Genomic DNA, 18,591 nt, shown 5'->3' on the forward strand with positions numbered 1-18,591 from the left:
TTCCCGGTTTACTTTTTTGAAAATGTCAATGTTAATGATTTGCATCTAATGAGCATAAACATAAGAATTGTGGACATAAAGCACAATTTGACTGCTCCCAGACTGGTTAGACAGTGCTTCCCTGACCGGGAATCCAACCCGGGCCGCGGCGATGAGAGCGCTGAATCCTATCCACTAGACCACCAGGGAGCTGACAATCGACCTAGACACTTTCTTCCTGGCTGCTTTTTTGACGGATCCACGAAGCACCCATACCATGTCAGTTTTACAAAGTCTGAAATGTGGTTTGCAAAAGTCATTGGTTGGAGTCTTTGAGCGAGAACTTTTGTGTCTTAGGGAACTACTGAAGGAATATGGACGTGGAAAAAGTACACAACTCTAACAAGAGCGAACAGGGGTTCTTTTCTCATGTCCTCTATTGACTCCTTGGTGTAGGGTGAGGTTGGAGTTTCCACACAAGGTCACCAAAAAGGCTATATCCCTCTGCAAGTCACTCCGTGTCGACCAGCGATACATGCTATCACTGTGGTGTGATCCGAATACAGGAAAACATACAATTGACTTGAGTGTCTAAGGTAGGGGCGCAGATCTTCAAACGACAGGTTGACAAAAACATACATGTCCACCTTATAGCCATACCAAGTCAATGAAACAAAACTTTCCTTTGCTTTATTAAATAATTGATCCTTCATACTTAAAACTGTGTGGGAAAAGTCAGACCAAAAGCCTTTGTAATCTTCATACGTACAAAATGACATAGGTTGATAGGACACAGCATATTTACACTATCACTCTTTTTGTGTTATATTCGGACTGCTGCACACATCCTCACCCCTGCCCTGGTGGGGTTCTTTTTGATCACATTCCTAGCGTAAATAACTCCAAAACTAATGTTTTGGCCTGATTTCCACAAGTTTTCCAAAGCATCCCAAATGAGGACCAAGCTTGGTCTTACTGCTTTAGTCAGGAAAGATACAAGTGCGTTACAGGAATAGAAAAGATTGTGGAGGGATTAGAAACCCACGCCTCCTGATAGACTGGAGCCTAAGTCCAGCGCCTTAGACCACTCGGCCACACTACCGTCATATAAATGGTTTAGATAATCAATTTCTCGGCATTATGAGACAGCAAACATATGACTTGGCACTGCTGTGGTTGTGGCGTATACGCCTGGATCGTTGGTTGTTCTTCAGAAAACGCAGGATGGTGCAGTCCTTGTTAGTATAGTGGACAGTATCTCCGCCTGTCACGCTGAAGACCAGGGTTTGATTCCCTAACGGGGAGATTGTTTTGGTTCCTCTTATTTTCATTAGTTAACATATTGTTCAACGTTGAGCAGTGACCACAGTATTCCTCTCTGAAAATTGTGATGCGTGGACCTGGAGATACTGCACAGTCCTACAGATATGGTAGTACTTTACTACCGTTTGAGCATTCCTCGAATCAGGATGCATAACAAGTCTTCAAAAAGGAGAAATTGTGTATTAGAGTCAGTGACTCAAATTCAGTATTGCGGATTAAGTTGAAACTAAGAATATATGTATAGGGTTAGAAGGCATTTGAACGTATTTTTATTGACAAATTTGTCGGCATTTAATCTTTTTAAGTCCACATTGTCGGTTCCTCTACTGTTGGAAGTCCAGTTCTGCCGGAGAAACAAACGCCTCTACTTTGGGGTGCCTTAGTACTATTTGACAAGGACAAATTATTTTCGTCTCACAAGACAAGCAAGTTTCTCACCAGGAAAACATAAGCGATGGTATTTCAATCCACCCCTTCATAAAGCTAGGACTACAAATACAGTTAGCAGAGTGGCGCAGCGGGAGCGTGCTGGGCCCATAATCCAGAGGTCGATAGGTCGAAACTATCCTCTGCTATCTTGCGTGTTTTATGTGAAAGATTTCCGCTCGGTTCCACTTACATTCTTTGGTTTCACGACATGACAAGAACACCCATACGGTCAGACTTCCACGCTGAAGAACAGTTGAACAAATTCCCGGTTACCTTTTTTGAAAATGTCAATGTTAATGATCTGCATCCAATGAGCATAAACATGAGAATTGTGGACATAAATCACAATTTGACTGCTCCCAGACTGGTTAGACAGTGCTTCCCTGACCAGGAGTCGAACCCGGGCCGTGGCAGGGAGAGCACTGAAACCTAGCCACCAGACATCCAGGGAGTTGACGACCTATCTAGATACTTGCCTCCTGGCTGCTTTTTGACGGATGCACGAAGCACCCATAACATGTCAGTTGTAGAAAGTCTGAAATGTGGTTTGCAAAGGTCATTGGTTGAAGTCTTTGTGCGAGAACTTTTGTGTCTTAGGGAACTGCTGCAGGAATATGGACTTGGAAAAAGTATACAACTCTAACAAAAGCGAACCAACGTTTTTTTCTCATGTCCTCTATTGACAGTTATGGTAGTACTTTACTACCGTTTGTTGCATTCCTCAAAATGAGGATGCATAACAAGTTTCAAAAAGGAAAAATTGTGTATTTGAGTCAGTGACTGTCAGGTTCAAACACTGATGACATCTTTTAATCAGACAAGAAGCAAGGAACCAAGCAGACACAGAGTTAAATAGGGCTCATGACGAGAATGCGGGCACTGCACACTTAGTCACAGTCTCGCCCTACGCTCTAAGCTCCCGTTCCCGCGTTCCACTTTTTATTCAGCGTTCCATAGTCAACATCAGTGAGGCTGCCTCTAAAAGGAGTGGTCACATTTATTATGCAAAGCAGGTCCAGGACGCATAGTATGTGATGGAATGTGATTTCGCCTTGTCTCTTGATTCATCTGTGTGTTGTCATCTTATTTTCGTTGAGATCCTTGAAGTGTCTGTCTCATCTGCGTGCTGTTATCCCATCCATGCCGAGGTCCCTGAAGTCCTTGGGTACCAGCGGGCCAAAACAAAGATAATATTTGTGGCTGAGTCCACCCCTCAGACAATAATTTTTGTCCTTGCATAGGTTTAAAAAAAGTCTAACCTGAGCACAATAGCTAATAACTAAAACAACAGACTTTAAGCATTCTAAAGTTAGTGCTATAATATATACATAATTATTCTAACATATCCCTCCTGCTTATCACATAACTTCCCTAGAATCTTCTTATCCCTAATAAATTCTTCTTGCGAGTTTCAGTTAATAGTTAATTTCCCTAGGGCCAAATTATGTTTACACTCAGAGTTCAACATCATTTTCTCTAACAGGGTCTGGAAACAGATCAAGAACACCATACAGATAGGTATCCCCGTCATCAGATTCATATTTCTTGTCGTCCGCCAGAAGGTGCATCTGAACAGTTCCATCATCTGCTGGGCTAATCGCTGTGGTAATCAGATGGATAAGCAGAGAACGCAGACGAGGAATATAACAACATCCACACAACGTCATTGCTGCAAATACAGCCATAAGTACTAGAACTGATGATACCAATGACTTGTATTTGCCGAACACATCCAACCATCCATCCCACATAGATGAGTGCTCTTTCATGTTACCGTTTGAGGGTGCGAAGGCCTTCCAGTACTCTGGTCAGGGTATCTTCCTTATCAGTGTAGTTTGGTATGAAGTGCAACACGGTTCACCCTATATCACGCACACATCTCATTGTTACGCTAACTACATGTCTGGTGCCATACGGTTTTGAAAGGCCATAAGGGAGGTTGCGGTGAGTTGATCTGCGATGACTTCAAGTCTGGCCTTTGTCCAATTTCCTAATCTCTGTACGTTGTAGTGGACATAGTTTATTCTGTCAACATTCTTGTTAATCGTACACCACCAGCAGACGGATGATTCGAATCAACCTGCAACTTGATTTACCATTTTGTACTCGTCAGGTACACCTCTGGGGACAACTAGTGCCCGGATCGTGGGTTGTTCTGTAGAAAACACAGGACAGTGTAGTCCTCATTAGTATAGTGGACAGTATCTTCACCTGTCACGCGGATGAACAGGGTTCGATTCCCTGATGGGGAGGTTGTTTTGGTTCCTCTTATTTTCATCAGTTAACATATTGTTCAACCTTGAGCAGTGACCACAGTATCCCTCCCTGAAAATTGTGATGCGTGGACCTGGAGATACTGCACAGTCTTACAGATATGGTAGTACTTTACTACCGTTTGAGCATTCCTCGAAATCAGGATGAATAACAAGTTTTCAAAAAGGAAAAATTGTGTATTAGAGTCAGTGACTCAAATTCAGTATTGCGGATTAAGTTGAAACCAAGAATATATGTAAAAGATTAGAAGGCATTTGAACGTATTTTTACTGACAAATTCGTCGGCATTTAATCTTTTTAAGTCCAAAGTGTCGGTACCTCTACTGTTGGAAGTCCAGTTCTGTGGAAGAAACAAACGCCTCTACTTTGGGGTGCCTTAGTACTATTTGACAAGGACAAATCCTTCTTGTCTCAGAAAACAAACAAGTTTTACACCAGGAAAACATAAGCGATGGTATTTCAATCCACGCCTCCATAAAGCTAGGGCAGCAAATACATTCAGCAGAGTGGTGCAGCGGGAGCGTGCTGGGCCCATAACCCAGAGGTCGATAGATCGAAACTGTCCTCTGCTGACTTGCGTGTTTTATGTGGAAGATATTCGCTAGGTTCCACTTACACTCTTCGGTTTCATAACATAATAAGAACAGCCATTGTTCAGACTTCCACATTGAAGAACAGTTGAACAAGTATCCGAGTAACTCTTTTGAAAATGTCAATGACTTGCAACCAGTGAGCATAAACATGAGAATTGTGGACATTAGTTAGAAATTGACTGCTCCCAGACTGGTTACGGAGTGCTTCCCTGACCGGGAATCGAACCCGGGCCGCGGCGGTGAAAGCGCCGAATCCTAGCCACTAGACCACCAGGGACCTGAAACCCCCACTAGACACTTGCTTCCTGGCGGCTTTTTAGACGTATGCACGAAGCACCCATACCATGTCAGGTGTACGAAGTCTGAAATGTGGTTTGCCAAGGTCATTGGTTGAAGTCTTTGAGCGAGAACTTTTGTGGCTTAGGGAACTGCTGCAGGAATATGGACGTGGAAAAATTATACAACTCTAACAAGAGCGAACAGAGGTTCTTTTCTCATGTCTTCTAATGACTCCTTGGTGTAGTCCGCGTTGAGGGTGAGGTTGGAGTTTCCACACAATGTTACCAGAAAAGCCATTTCCCTCCTGCAAGTCGCTCCGTGCCGACCAGCGATACATGCTATCACTGTGGTGTGATCCGAATACAGGACAAAATACAACTGGCCTGAGTGTCTAAGGTAGGGGCCCAGATCTTCTTCTTTTTGATCACATTCCTAGCGTAAAGAACTCCAAAACCAATGATTTGGCCTGATTTCCACAGGTTTTCCAAAGTATCCCAAATGAGGACCAAGCTTGGTCTTACTGCTTTAGTCAAGAAAGATACAAGTGCATTACAGGAATAGAAATGGCAGTGGTGGGATTTGAACCCACGCCTCCTGAGAGACTGGAGCCTAAGTCCAGTGCCTTAGACCACCCGGCCACACAACCGTAATATAGATGTTTTAGAGAATCAATTTATCGGCATTATGAAATGGCAGACACATGACATGGCACTGCTGTTGTTGTGGCGTGGCAGGGATAAGCCTTCTTCTTCTTCTTCTTTTGTTTTTATGGCGGTTGGCAATCAACCTTCTGGTGTGCATTACCGCCACCTACTGTAATGGAGTGTGGACCGAGGTGGATCCCTACTCTATAGTCTTTCATTCAACCCAGTGTTTTTTAAATATGTGTATATTGCTTTATATCCTATGCTTTCTGAATGCAATCCTAATATACCTCCCACTTCTAACCTAATATTTTCTTTTGCTAACTTATTTTCCAGTATTTCTCTTTCTCTATTGTATTTCCTACATTGTATTAAGACATGGTCAACATTTTCTATTAGGTGGCAAAAATCACACAGCCCTGTAGTATGTTTGCCTATCAATTTTAGTGAACTATTTAGATACGTATGTCCTAATCTCATTCTAGTAATAATGTCTTCTTCTTTCCTATTTCTACCCCCTCCTCTCATTACACCTACTCTCCTCTGGACTTTGTAAAACTCTCTACCTTTCGTTTCCTTATTCCAATTATCCTGCCACTTTTTATTGTGTTCTAGCTTAATTATGCTCTTCACTTCTTCTTTACTGTGCTTAATCTCCATGTTTACTTCTGTTTTAGTGGTTACTTGTTTTGCGTATCTATCAGCTAACTCATTTCCCTCAACTCCAACATGAGCAGGAACCCAGAGAAATGTTACCACACCTCCCGCTTTATTTATTCTGTGGATTGCATGAATTATTTCATAAACTATATCTAGTCTTGTTTCTGATGCTATGTTTTGTATGCTCGTCAATGCACTGCTGGAGTCCGAGCAAACGACTACTTTCCTTGCTTTGTTTTCCTCTATCCAGTTAACTGCCATATAAATTGCTACCAATTCCCCCGTAAAAACAGATAGTTTATCACTGATTCTTTTATTTAATACTATATTTCCTTGTGGGATAACTGCAGCAGCTCCTACTTTACTATTTATAGTTTTTGATGCATCTGTGAATATCATGATGTTGTCAAAAAACATTTCCTCAATCCATTGTTCTATTTGGTAACTATTTAAATGTCTATTTTTCAGTAATTGCATGTTTACCTTTGGGTTGTCATACATCCACGGTGGTATTGCAGGAATTGGTACTGTAGGGCTAACTTTAATATTGTCAATTTGTGTTTTGTTACATATATCTCCTATTATCCACCCAAAACTATTCATTTTTTTCTTCTCTTTTTCTTGGCAGTTTAGTAGCACTTGACGGGTTGGATGTCCTTGATTGGACCCTTTTAAGTTTGCCCAATAAACTGCTGAGAGTTGATCTCTCCTCCGTTACTGAGGTGGCTAACCATGATGCGTGCAGTTTATCAAAGCAACAAACAAACAATCGGAAAATCCCCGTTACTGAGGTGGCTAACCATGATGTGTGCAGTTTATCAAAGCAACAAACAAACAATCGGAAAATCCCCGTTACTGAGGTGGCTAACCATGATGCGTGCAGTTTATCAAAGCAACAATCAAACAATCGGAAAATTCCTGTCGTATCAATTCCTAGATATGGTCGTAACTATACTAAATGCACTGGGCATAATAAACACAACATTATTAATATTGCTACTACGGATAATTTGATCAAAAACTCCCTAAAACAGTCCACTACCTATAATATAGGTTTTTTAAACATAAGATCATTGTCTCCCAAAACGTTATTAGTTAATTATATTATCAGAGACAACAATCTTAACGTCATCGGTCTCAGCAAAACCTGGCTTAAACCAAACGACTTTTTTGCGCTAAATGAGGCATGTCCTCCTAACTTTACACATGCGCATATTGCCCGTCCGCTTAAAAGGGGTGGGGGGGTCGCACTAATATACAACGAAAACTTTAACCTTAGTCCTAACATAAATAATAAATATAAATTGTTTGAGGTGCTTACTATGAAGTCTGTCACACCGCTGCCTCTACACCTGGCTGTTATCTACCACCCCCAGGGCCCTATTCGGACTTTATCAATGAATTCTCAGAGTTTGTTGCTGATCTAGTGACACACGCCGATAATATAATCATAATGGGGGACTTTAATATCCATATGAATACCCCATCGGACCCACCGTGCGTAGCGCTCCAGACTGTAGTTGATAGCTGTGGTCTCACACAAATAATAAATGAACCCACGCATCGCAACGGTAATACGATAGACCTAGTGCTTGTCAGGGGTATCACCGTCTCCAAAGTTACGATACTCCCGTATACTAAAGTATTGTCCGATCATTACCTTATAAAATTCGAGGTTCAGACGCATGTTCGTCAAACTAATAATAATAATAACTGCTATAGCAGCCGCAACATTAATACGGCCACAACGACAACTCTTGCTGACCTACTGCCCTCGGTAATGGCACCATTCCCAAAGTATTTGGGCTCTATTAAAGGTCTGTCCTGGTCTGCACTTTCTTGATTTCTTATTTTAACTGCCTCTGCGTATGTAATATTTCTTTCAACTCTGATTTGCTGTACTTCTGTTGCCTGTTTTGTTATGATGCAGCCCCCATACGCTGCTGTGTGATTCCCGCCACAATTACAACACTTGACCTGTTCATTTTCTCCACATTGTCCATATTCATGCGCTCCTCCACACCTTCCACATCTCATCTTAGCATGACACACACTAGCTATGTGACCATAGCGTTGGCACTTGAAACAACGTACTGGGGGTGGCACGTAAGCTCTAACATAGAAGCTTAAATACCCAATCATGATTCTCTCTGGTAGGACCTCCTCTGCAAATTGCTCTCAGTCTTTTCACCGTTCCTAAATGCCATCATTCTTTTCATCATAGTGACAGTTCCTCCTTTTATTTCTCTTTTCAAATCATCTAAATTTTCTCCTCTTGGGATTCCTGTCACGACTCCTCTTGCCCCCTTTCGTTCTCCCACTTCGATTTTTTCCTTTATTATTTTTTTGCGCAGTTTTTGCAATTGCATTGCTTTGTTCTTTTGCTCTCCATTTTTGCATTTAATCAACAGCCGTCCGTCCCTGAGCACCTTCAGTATCTCCACCTCTCCAATGTCCTTCTTTAATCCCTTAACCAGTGTCATCAAACTAATGTCATTCATATCTTGGTTTGATTTAAATGTATAAATTATCTTATATTCATCCACCATAACCCTTTTCCTCTTATCAACCTCTTCATCGTCTTCATGCACTCTTTTAGCACTTGACTTTCCTTCCCTCCCTCCTCTCCCCTTCTTTCTTCTCTCCCCTCTAGTCCTATCCATTACCATACTATCCTCATACATCCCGTCACTATCCCCTTCCATCTCGATCCAGTCACAAAACAGCTTATGCTCAACCGCCAAAACAGATTTAGACACTCTCGCCGCCGCCAAATTCACTCCGAATGTTTGGAGTTCCGTGTCTCTCCTTCCGGAAGCTTCAGGGATAAGCCTGGATCGTTGGTTGTTCTTTAAAAAACAGTGGTTAGTGCAGTCCTTGTTAGTATAGTGGACAGTATCTCTGCCTGTCACGTGGAAGATTAGGATTTGATTCTCTGATGGGGAGTTTTTCTTGGTTCCTCTTATTTTCATCAGTTAACATATTGTTCAACCTTGAGCAGTGACCACAGTATCCCTCTCTGAAAATTGTGATGCGTGGACCTGGAGATATGCACAGTCCTGCAGATATAGTAATACTTCACTACCGTTTAAGCATTCCTCGAAATCACGATGCATAACAAGTTTTAAAAAAGGAAACATTGTGTATTAGAGTCAGTGACTCAAATCCAGTATTGCGGATTAAGTTGAAACCAAGAATATATGTAAAATATTAGAAGGCATTTGAATGTATTTTTACTGACACATTTGTCGATACCTCAACTGTTGGAAGTCCAGTTCTGCGGAAGAAACAAACGCCTGTACTTTGGGGTGCCTTAGTACTATTTGACAAGGACAAATTATTTTCATCTCAGAAAACAAGCAAGTTTCTAACCAGGAAAACATAAGCGATGGTATTTCAATCCACGCCTCCATAAAGCTAGGACTGCAAATATAGTTAGCAGAGTGGCGTAGTGGAAGCGTGCTGGGCACATAATCCAGAGGTCGATAGTTCGAAACTATCCTCTTCTACCTCGCCTGTTTTATGCGGAAGATATCCGCTAGGTTCCACTTATATTCTTCGGTTTCACGACATGATAAAATCAATCAATCAATCAATGTTTACTTTTATAGCCCTAAATCACTAGTGCCACAAAGGGCTGCACAAACACCCATTGTTCAGACTTCCACGCTGAAAAACAGTTGAACAAATTGCCTGTTACCTTTTTTGAAAATGTCAACACCTCCAGGCAACTTCAACACTTTACTAATACCCTCCTCCATTCACATCCCATCTCCCCGGATTATAAACAACTCAAATGTACTTCTAATGTATATACTTGTTCTTATGCTATCTGAACTCACTATGTTCTCTGCTGGCTGTACATATCCTACTGTAAGACCTACACTGTTTCAATGTCCACATTTCTCTGTTGATGCAATTGTTGATGACTGAAGTTCTGATATCAACCAAAGCTCCTCATCCCACCCCCGGATTGTAAATAATGTAAATAATTCAATGTACATACTATGATGATTAACTTGTGTGATGACTGTATTATGTTGATAGTATATATTTGTACCATGAATTGATTAACGTGGACCCCGACTTAAACAAGTTGAAAAACTTATTCGGGTGTTACCATTTAGTGGTCAATTGTACGGAATATGTACTGTACTGTGCAATCTACTAATAAAAGTATCAATCAATCAATCAATCAATCAATGTTAATGACTTGCAAACAATGAGCATGAACAAGAGAATTGTGGCCATAAATTACAAATTTACTGCTCCCAGACTGAGTAGACAGTGCTTCCCTGACCATGAATCGAACCCAGGCCACGGCGGTGAAAGCGCCGAATCCTAGCCACTAGACCACCAGGGAGCTGACTACCTACCCAGACATTTGCCATCTGGCTGCTTTTTTGACATATGCACGGAGCACCCATACCATGTCAGTTGTACAAAGTCTGAAATGTGGTTTGCAAAGGTCATTGGTTGAAGTCTTTCAGCAAGAACTTTTGTGTCTTAGGGAACTGCTGCAGGAATATGGACGTGGAAAAAGTATACAACTCTAACAAGAGCGAACAGAGGTTCTTTTCTCATGTCCTCTATTGACTCCTTGGTGTAGTCCGCGTTGAGGGTGAGGCTGGAATTTCCACACATTTCCCTCCTGCAAGTCGCTCCGTGCAGACCAGCGACACATGCTATCACTGTGGTGTGATCCGAATACAGGAAAAAATACAACTGGCCTGAGTGTCTAAGGTAGGAGCACAGATCTTCAAACGACAGGTTGACAAAAACATACAGGTCCACCTTTTAGCCAAACCAAGTCAATGAAACACCACTGTCCTAATTCCTTGATCCTTAAAACTGTGTGGGAAAAGTCAGACCAAAAGCCTTTGTAATCTGCATACGTACAAAATGACATAGGTTTATTGAACATGGAATATTTAAACTGTGACTCATTCTGTGTTGTATTTGGACTGCTGCACACATCCTCACCCCTGCCCTGGTTGTGTTCTTTTTGATTACATTCCTAGCGTAAAGAACTTCAAAGCTAATGTTTTGGCCTGATTTCCACACATTTTTCAAAGCATTCCAAATGAGGACCAAGCTTGGTCTTACTGCTTTGGTCAGGAAAGATACAAGTGTGTTACAAAAAGAGGAATGGTAGTGGTGGGATTAGAACCCACGCCTCCTGAGAGACTGGAGCTTAAATCCAGTGCCTTAGACCACTCGGCCACACAGCCGTTCTGTTGATGTTTTAGAGAATCAATATATCTGCATTATCAGATGGCAAACGTATGACATGGCACTGCTGTGGTTGTGGCGTGGCAGGGATAAGCCTGGATCGTTGGTTGTTCTTTAGAAAACGCATGAGGCACAGTTCTCATTTTTATAGTTGACGGTATCTCAGCCTGTCACGCGGAAGACCAGGTTTCGATTCCCTGACGGGGAGATTGTTTTGTATCCCCTTGTTTTCATCAGTTAACATATTGTTCAACTTTGAGCAGTGACCACAGTATTCCTCTCTGAAAATTGTGATGCGTGGACCTGGAGATACTGCACAGTCCTACAGATATGGTAGTACTTTACTACCGTTTGAGCATTCCTCGAAATCAGGATGCATAACAAGTCTTCAAAAAGGAAAAATTGTGTATTAGAGTCAGTGACTCAAATTCAGTATTACGGATTAAGTTGAAACCAAGAATGTATGTAAAACATTAGAAGGCATTTGAACGTATTTTTGCTGTCAAATTTGTCGGCATTTAATCTTTTTAAGTCCTCTACTGTTGGAAGTCCAGTTCTGTGGAAGAAACAAACGCCTCTACTTTGGGGTGCCTTAGTAGTAATTGACAAGGACAAATCCTTTTTGTCTCAGGAAACAAACAAGTTTCTCACCAGGAAAACATAAGCGATGGTATTTCAATCCACCCCTTCATAAAGCTAGGAATGCAAATAGAGTTGCCGAGTGGGGCAGCGGGAGCGTGCTGGGCCCATAACCCAGAGGTTGATAGATCGAAACTATCCTCTGCTATCCTGTGTGTTTTATGTGAAAGATTTCCGCTCGGTTCCACTTACACTCTTTGGTTTCACAACATGATAAGAACACCCATTGTTCAGACTTCCATGCTGAAGAACAGTTGGAAGTCCAGTTCTGCGGAAGAAACAAACGCCTCTACTTTGGGGTGCCTTAGTAGTAATCGACAAGGACAAATCCTTTTTGTCTCAGGAAACAAACAAGTATCTAACCAGGAAAACATAAGCGATGGTATTTCAATCAACCCCTTCATAAAGCTAGGACTGCAAATAGAGTTAGCAGAGTGGCGCAGCGGGAGCGTGCTGGGCCCATAACCCAGAGGCCGATAGATCGAAACTATCCTCTGCTATCTTGCGTGTTTTATGTGAAAGATTTCCGCTCGGTTCCACTTACACTCTTTAGTTTCATGACATGATAAGAACACCCATTGTTCAGATTTCCACGCTGAAGAACAGTTGAACAAATTCCCGGTTACCTTTTTTGAAAATGTCAATGTTAATGATTTGCATCTAATGAGCATAAACATAAGAATTGTGGACATAAAGCACAATTTGACTGCTCCCAGACTGGTTAGACAGTGCTTCCCTGACCGGGAATCCAACCCGGGCCGCGGCGATGAGAGCGCTGAATCCTATCCACTAGACCACCAGGGAGCTGACAATCGACCTAGACACTTTCTTCCTGGCTGCTTTTTTGACGGATCCACGAAGCACCCATACCATGACAGTTTTACAATGTCTGAAATGTGGTCTGCAAAGGTCATTGGTTGGAGTCTTTGAGCGAGAACTTTTGTGTCTTAGGGAACTGCTGCAGGAATATGGACGTGGAAAAAGTATACAACTCTAACAAGAGCAAACAGAGGTTCTTTTCTCATGTCCTCTATTGTCTCCTTGGTGTAGGGTGAGGTTGGAGTTTCCACACATTGTCACCAGAAAGGCTATTTCCCTCTGCAAGTCGCTCCGTGCCGACCAGCGATACATGCTATCACTGTGGTGTGATCCGAATACAGGAAAAAATACAACTGACTTGAGTGCCTAAGGTAGGGGCGCAGATCTTCAAACGACAGGTTGACAAAAACATACATGTCCACCTTTTAGCCATACCAAGTCAATGAAACAAAACTTTCCTTTGCTTTATTGAATAATTGATCCTTCATCCTTAAAACTGTGTGGGAAAAGTCAGACCAAAAGCCTTTGTAATCTGCATACGTACAAAATGACATAGGTTGATAGAACACGGCATATTTACACTGTCACTCATTTTGTGTTGTATTTGGACTGCTGCACACATCCTCACCCCTGCCCTTGTTGTGTTCTTTTTGATCACATTCCTAACGTAAAGAACTCCAAAACTAATGTTAAGGCCTGATTTCCACAGGTTTTCCAAATGAGAATCAAGTTTGGTCTTACTGTTTTAGTCAGGAAAGATACAAGTGCATTACAGAAATAGAAATGGCAGTGGTGGGATTTGAACCCACGCGTCCTGAGAGACTGTAGCCTAAGTCCAGCGCCTTAGACCACTCAGCCACACTACCTTCCTTCATAAGGTGTAAGGATCAATTTATCGGCATTATGAGACGGCAAACGTATGACATGGCACCGCTGTGGTTGTGGCGTGGCAGAGATACGCCTCGATCGTTGGTTGTTGTTTAGAAAACGCAGGATAGCGCAGTCCTCGTTAGTATAGTGGACAGTATATCCACCTGGTTTTGTTCTTTTTGATCACATTCCTAGCGTAAAGAACTCCAAAACTAAATGTTTTGGCCTGATTTCCACAAGTTTTCCAAAGCATTCCAAATGAGGACCAAGCTTGGTCTTACTGCTTCAGTCAGGAAATATACGCGTGGAGGGCCGAGGTGGGCAACCCGGGAACGGCCATATCCGTGGCCGACTCCTTTGGCGTGGCGGACGACCATGTTGAGACCACAACTGTGGCCGACGAGGCAGGCGTGGCGGACAACCACGTAGTGGCCACAACCGTGGCCGACAAGGATGTCAGCATCCCTGGCGTGGTGGACGCCCACGTAGCAGCCACATCCATGGCCGACAAGGAGGCGGACGCGTCGTCGTCGTGGCAGGCGATGAAGCTCGGCGTGGCGACAGCGTTGGCGCTTGGCGTGGACTTGGGCTTGGCGGTCGGCGTGGGCCTGGCGGTCGACTTGGGCCTGGGCCTGGCGGTCGACGTGGGCCTGGGCCTGGCGGTCGACGTGGGCCTGGGCCTGGCGGTCGACGTGGGCCTGGGCCTGGCGGTCGACGTGGAGCTGCCACTGGCGGCGCTTGGCGACGTGGAGCTGCCACTGGCGGCGCTTGGCGACGTGGAGCTGCCACTGGCGGCGCTTGGCGACGTGGAGCTGCCACTGGCGGCGCTTGGCGACGTGGAGCTGCCACTGGCGGCGCTTGGCGACGTGGAGCTGCCACTGGCGGCGCTTGGCGACGTGGAGCTGCCACTGGCGGCGCTTGGCGACGTGGAGCTGGACGTGGACTTGGAGCTGGACGTGGACGTGGAGCTGGACGTGGACGTGGACTTGGTCTTGGAGCTGGACGTGGACGTGGACTTGGTCTTGGAGCTGGGCGTGGACGTGGACTTGGTCTTGGAGCTGGGCGTGGACTTGGTCTTGGAGCTGGGCGTGGACTTGGTCTTGGAGCTGGGCGTGGACTTGGTCTTGGAGCTGGGCGTGGACTTGGTCTTGGAGCTGGGCGTGGACTTGGTCTTGGAGCTGGGCGTGGACTTGGTCTTGGAGCTGGGCGTGGACTTGGTCTTGGAGCTGGGCGTGGACTTGGTCTTGGAGCTGGGCGTGGACTTGGTCTTGGAGCTGGGCGTGGACTTGGAGCTGGGCGTGGACTTGGAGCTGGGCGTGGACTTGGAGCTGGGCGTGGACTTGGTCTTGGAGCTGGACGTGGACTTGATCTTGGAGCTGGACGTGGACTTGATCTTGGAGCTGGACGTGGACTTGATCTTGGAGCTGGACGTGGACTTGATCTTGGAGCTGGACGTGGACTTGATCTTGGAGCTGAACGTGGACTTGATCTTGGAGCTGGACGTGGACTTGATCTTGGAGCTGGACGTGGACTTGATCTTGGAGCTGGACGTGGACTTGATCTTGGAGCTGGACGTGGACTTGATCTTGGAGCTGGACATGGACTTGATCTTGGAGCTGGACGTGGACTTGATCTTGGAGCTGGACGTGGACTTGATCTTGGAGTTGGACGTGGACTTGATCTTGGAGCTGGACGTGGACTTGATGTTGGAGCTGGACGAGGTGGCCTCGCTGGAAGCTGCGGCTTAATCGGCCGAAAAACTGGAGGTGGAGGACGTGATGGTCGCTGTGGCTTGGAACCGCACCGGGCAGAACCAACCCACAATCTCCCAGCCCCAGCCCCCCCCCCCCCCCCCCCCCCCCCTCAAGGAGTGGCTCCCAGACACTCCCACAGTGACATGGAACAGTCTTTTGGGGTGGGGGGAGGGCGGTGAGGAGGAGGGCAGAATCCTCCCCTTTGAATTGTCCAAATACTTCTTTGTCCCCCACCTGGGGTTGTGTGGGCGGATAAAAGGAAACCTATTGTGACTGGGGCAGGGCTTGAGTCTTGGGGGGAAAGGACAGTCCTGGTGAGCGTTTCTGTGAAAAAATGTTCTGGAAGTGTCTGATTCTGGCAAAAAAGTCCTTTGGTGCCGGCTGGTAGACAAAATTAACAGGAAAAAAAAAATTCTTGGTCTATTACCTTAATGTCTGTCGCGGGGGAACTGAATGCCGGTGTCATTCTGTCAGGTTGGGGGGGGGGGGGTCGCAGCTTGCTGCCGGGTCGTTCTCCCAGGAAGGCCGACAGACTACTCAAAACATGGCGTTCAGGTAAAAACATGATTTAATTTTAACTAACAGAAGGTACAAAAAAAAAGCACTCGCTGCGGAGGCACAACTTGGGAAAAGAGACAAAACTAACACTTTAACAAACTATGAACATAATGCAAATAACACTGACTATGGTTGGACAAGGACTTTGGCATGAAAAAACTGGCATGGACAAAGCATGAACAGAAACACAATGACACCAGGACGACCAACATAAAATGACAAGCTTAAATAGAGATGTGGTGATTGAAAGCAGGTGTGAGACATGAAGGGTGAACTGATTGGTCGTCAAGGTGACAAAACAGAGTGAGAAAAAAAAGGAACTTAAAGAGTCCAAAGGTCAAACAGCACCTTGTATTCCTAAGCCGTCTCCCATCCAAGTACTAACCAGGCCAGACACTGCTTAGCTTCTAGAACCAGCACGGTCACACAAAATAATGATCAGACATGACATCTGTGGTTTTTACACAATTTGTACCTGGAAAGATACACACTTAAACACACACTAAAAAACAAACAAACACTTTTGCAGCGATCTTACCACCAATGGCATACGCTGACAACATGACTAATTGGTCATAATTGGATAATGTCGTCTTTTAACAGTCATGCTGAGTTACTTTGTTAATTTTTTTTTTTTTTTTTTCTCAGGACAGTTTCTTGCAAAATGTCATTTTTTTTTTTTTTTTTTCGCAGGACAGTTTCTTGCAAAATGTCCTTCTCTGCCACAACGCCAACAAGCAGTAGGGTGTAACCGCTGCTGTTGTTGTTGTCTTCTATTTTGGTTGAAATAGATTGTAATAGACCATATCAGATCTGCGTTTCTTTGTGTCCCTCTTTCCATTTTGAGAATTTGGAGTAATCCGTCGTCCCCTACAGGGCCGCTCTTATAATAATTACTTTTGTCTTTGTTTTAAGATAGTGGTTTAATTTATTATTGTGGTACACGTCGATTGTACTTGAGATTGTTCCACAGTGGAGGTGTCTTGAATAATGCTTCCACAATAACCCACTATTTACTTGTCACAACTTTAATATGGATTGATAGCTTAGTGGCAATCACTCCCACACACTGTCACGTTCACACCTTTCACACTCCTTCTACTCTATTTTTTAGGTCCTGTGGACTCAGTCGTCCTATGGCCTTTTCTGTTTGAGAATTGTCGGTTTTTACGTGGACTCCGTGGTCCCTAATTTGGCTTATTTTCAATATTGAATCTTACAGAATTTTCATTCTTCTTTCTGATTCTTAGGCCTTTTTACCTGTTAGAGCCTAGGATTCACAGGGTTTGTTTTTGCGTCGTAACCCTTAGTCACACCCTTTGTCTATGTGTCGTAACCCTTAGTTACACACCTTTTCCCATGCGTCGTAACCCTCGGTTACACGCTTTTTTTTCTATGCGTCGTGACCCTCGGTTACACGCTTTTTTCTATGCGTCGCTTTTTTCTTTTTCTAGGCGTTGTAAGCCTCAGTCACATGCTATTTTTCCTTTGTAATTCAAATCGTACTTAATGAAATCTGCGTTCCTTCCTTTTGTCCTCAGTTTCCCGTCAGTCGTCCGATCCCAGCCCGGGGTGAAGAAAATCAGCTCCTCAAATGGAGATATGGGTGCCATGGTCTTCTGATTTTACTCACCCGGCTGTAATCGTCAGACGTGTTGGAATCCGGCTCGAAGGACCAAGAAGATGTCAGGTTCAAACACTGATGACATCTATTAATCAGACAAGAAGCAAGGAACCAAGCAGACACAGAGTTAAATAGGGCTCATGAGGAGAACGCGGTCACTGCACACTTAGTCACAGTCTTGCCCCATGCTCTAAGGTCCAGTTTCCACGTTCCTCTTTTTGGTTAGAGTTTCATAGTCAACATCACTTTATTGGGTCACATGTATTATGCAAAGCAGGTCCAGGACTCTTCGTACATGATGGAATGTGATTTTGCCTTGTCTCTGCTTCGTCTGCGTGTTGTCATCTTATCTTCGTCGAGATCCTTGAAGTCTCTGTCCCGCCTGCGTGCTGTCATCCCATCCCTGCTGAGGTCCCTGAAGTCATTGGCTACCAGCGGGCCAAAACAAAGATAACATCTGTGGCTGAGGCCACCCTTCAGACAAGAAGTTTTGTCCTTGCATAGAATAGAAAAAGTCCAACTTGAGCACACTAGTTGAGAACTAAAGCAACAAACTTTAAGCATACTAAAGTTAGTGTGATAATATATACATCATTATTCTAACAGTAGCCCGAATAGACATTACCGGGAAGTCTGAAGAGTGTGAGCCCACGATAGTTGGAACACACCCTCCGGTCCCCCTTCTTAAAGAGAGGGACCACCACCACGGTCTGCCAATCCACAGGTACCGCCCCTGATGTCCACGCGATGCTGTAGAGTCTTGTCAACCAAGACAGACCCACAGCATCCAGAGCCTTAAGGAACTCCGGACGGTCCTCATCCACCCCTGGGGCCATGCCTCTGAAAAGCTTTTTAACTACCTCAGCAACCTCAGCCCCAGAAATAGGAGAGCCCACCACAGATTCCCCAGGGAC

General features: G+C 44.2%; 4 non-coding genes across 4 annotated transcripts; all 4 read right to left on the reverse strand.

Moving 5' to 3' along the window:
• Positions 1-4,803: 4,803 nt before the first annotated feature.
• trnae-uuc (transfer RNA glutamic acid (anticodon UUC)) lies at positions 4,804-4,875 on the reverse strand. The gene has a single exon. It is a non-coding gene; the product is annotated as a tRNA-Glu (tRNA).
• A 566-nt stretch (positions 4,876-5,441) lies between these two features.
• On the reverse strand, positions 5,442-5,523 carry trnal-uag (transfer RNA leucine (anticodon UAG)). Its single transcript has one exon. It is a non-coding gene; the product is annotated as a tRNA-Leu (tRNA).
• A 5,807-nt stretch (positions 5,524-11,330) lies between these two features.
• trnal-uaa (transfer RNA leucine (anticodon UAA)) lies at positions 11,331-11,412 on the reverse strand. Its single transcript has one exon. It is a non-coding gene; the product is annotated as a tRNA-Leu (tRNA).
• Positions 11,413-13,655: 2,243 nt separating this feature from the next.
• trnal-uag (transfer RNA leucine (anticodon UAG)) lies at positions 13,656-13,737 on the reverse strand. Its single transcript has one exon. It is a non-coding gene; the product is annotated as a tRNA-Leu (tRNA).
• Between the last annotated feature and the right edge of the window lie 4,854 nt (positions 13,738-18,591).

Source organism: Nerophis ophidion, linkage group LG27 (assembly GCF_033978795.1).
Source record: "Nerophis ophidion isolate RoL-2023_Sa linkage group LG27, RoL_Noph_v1.0, whole genome shotgun sequence".
NCBI classification, from domain to species: Eukaryota; Metazoa; Chordata; class Actinopteri; order Syngnathiformes; family Syngnathidae; genus Nerophis; species Nerophis ophidion.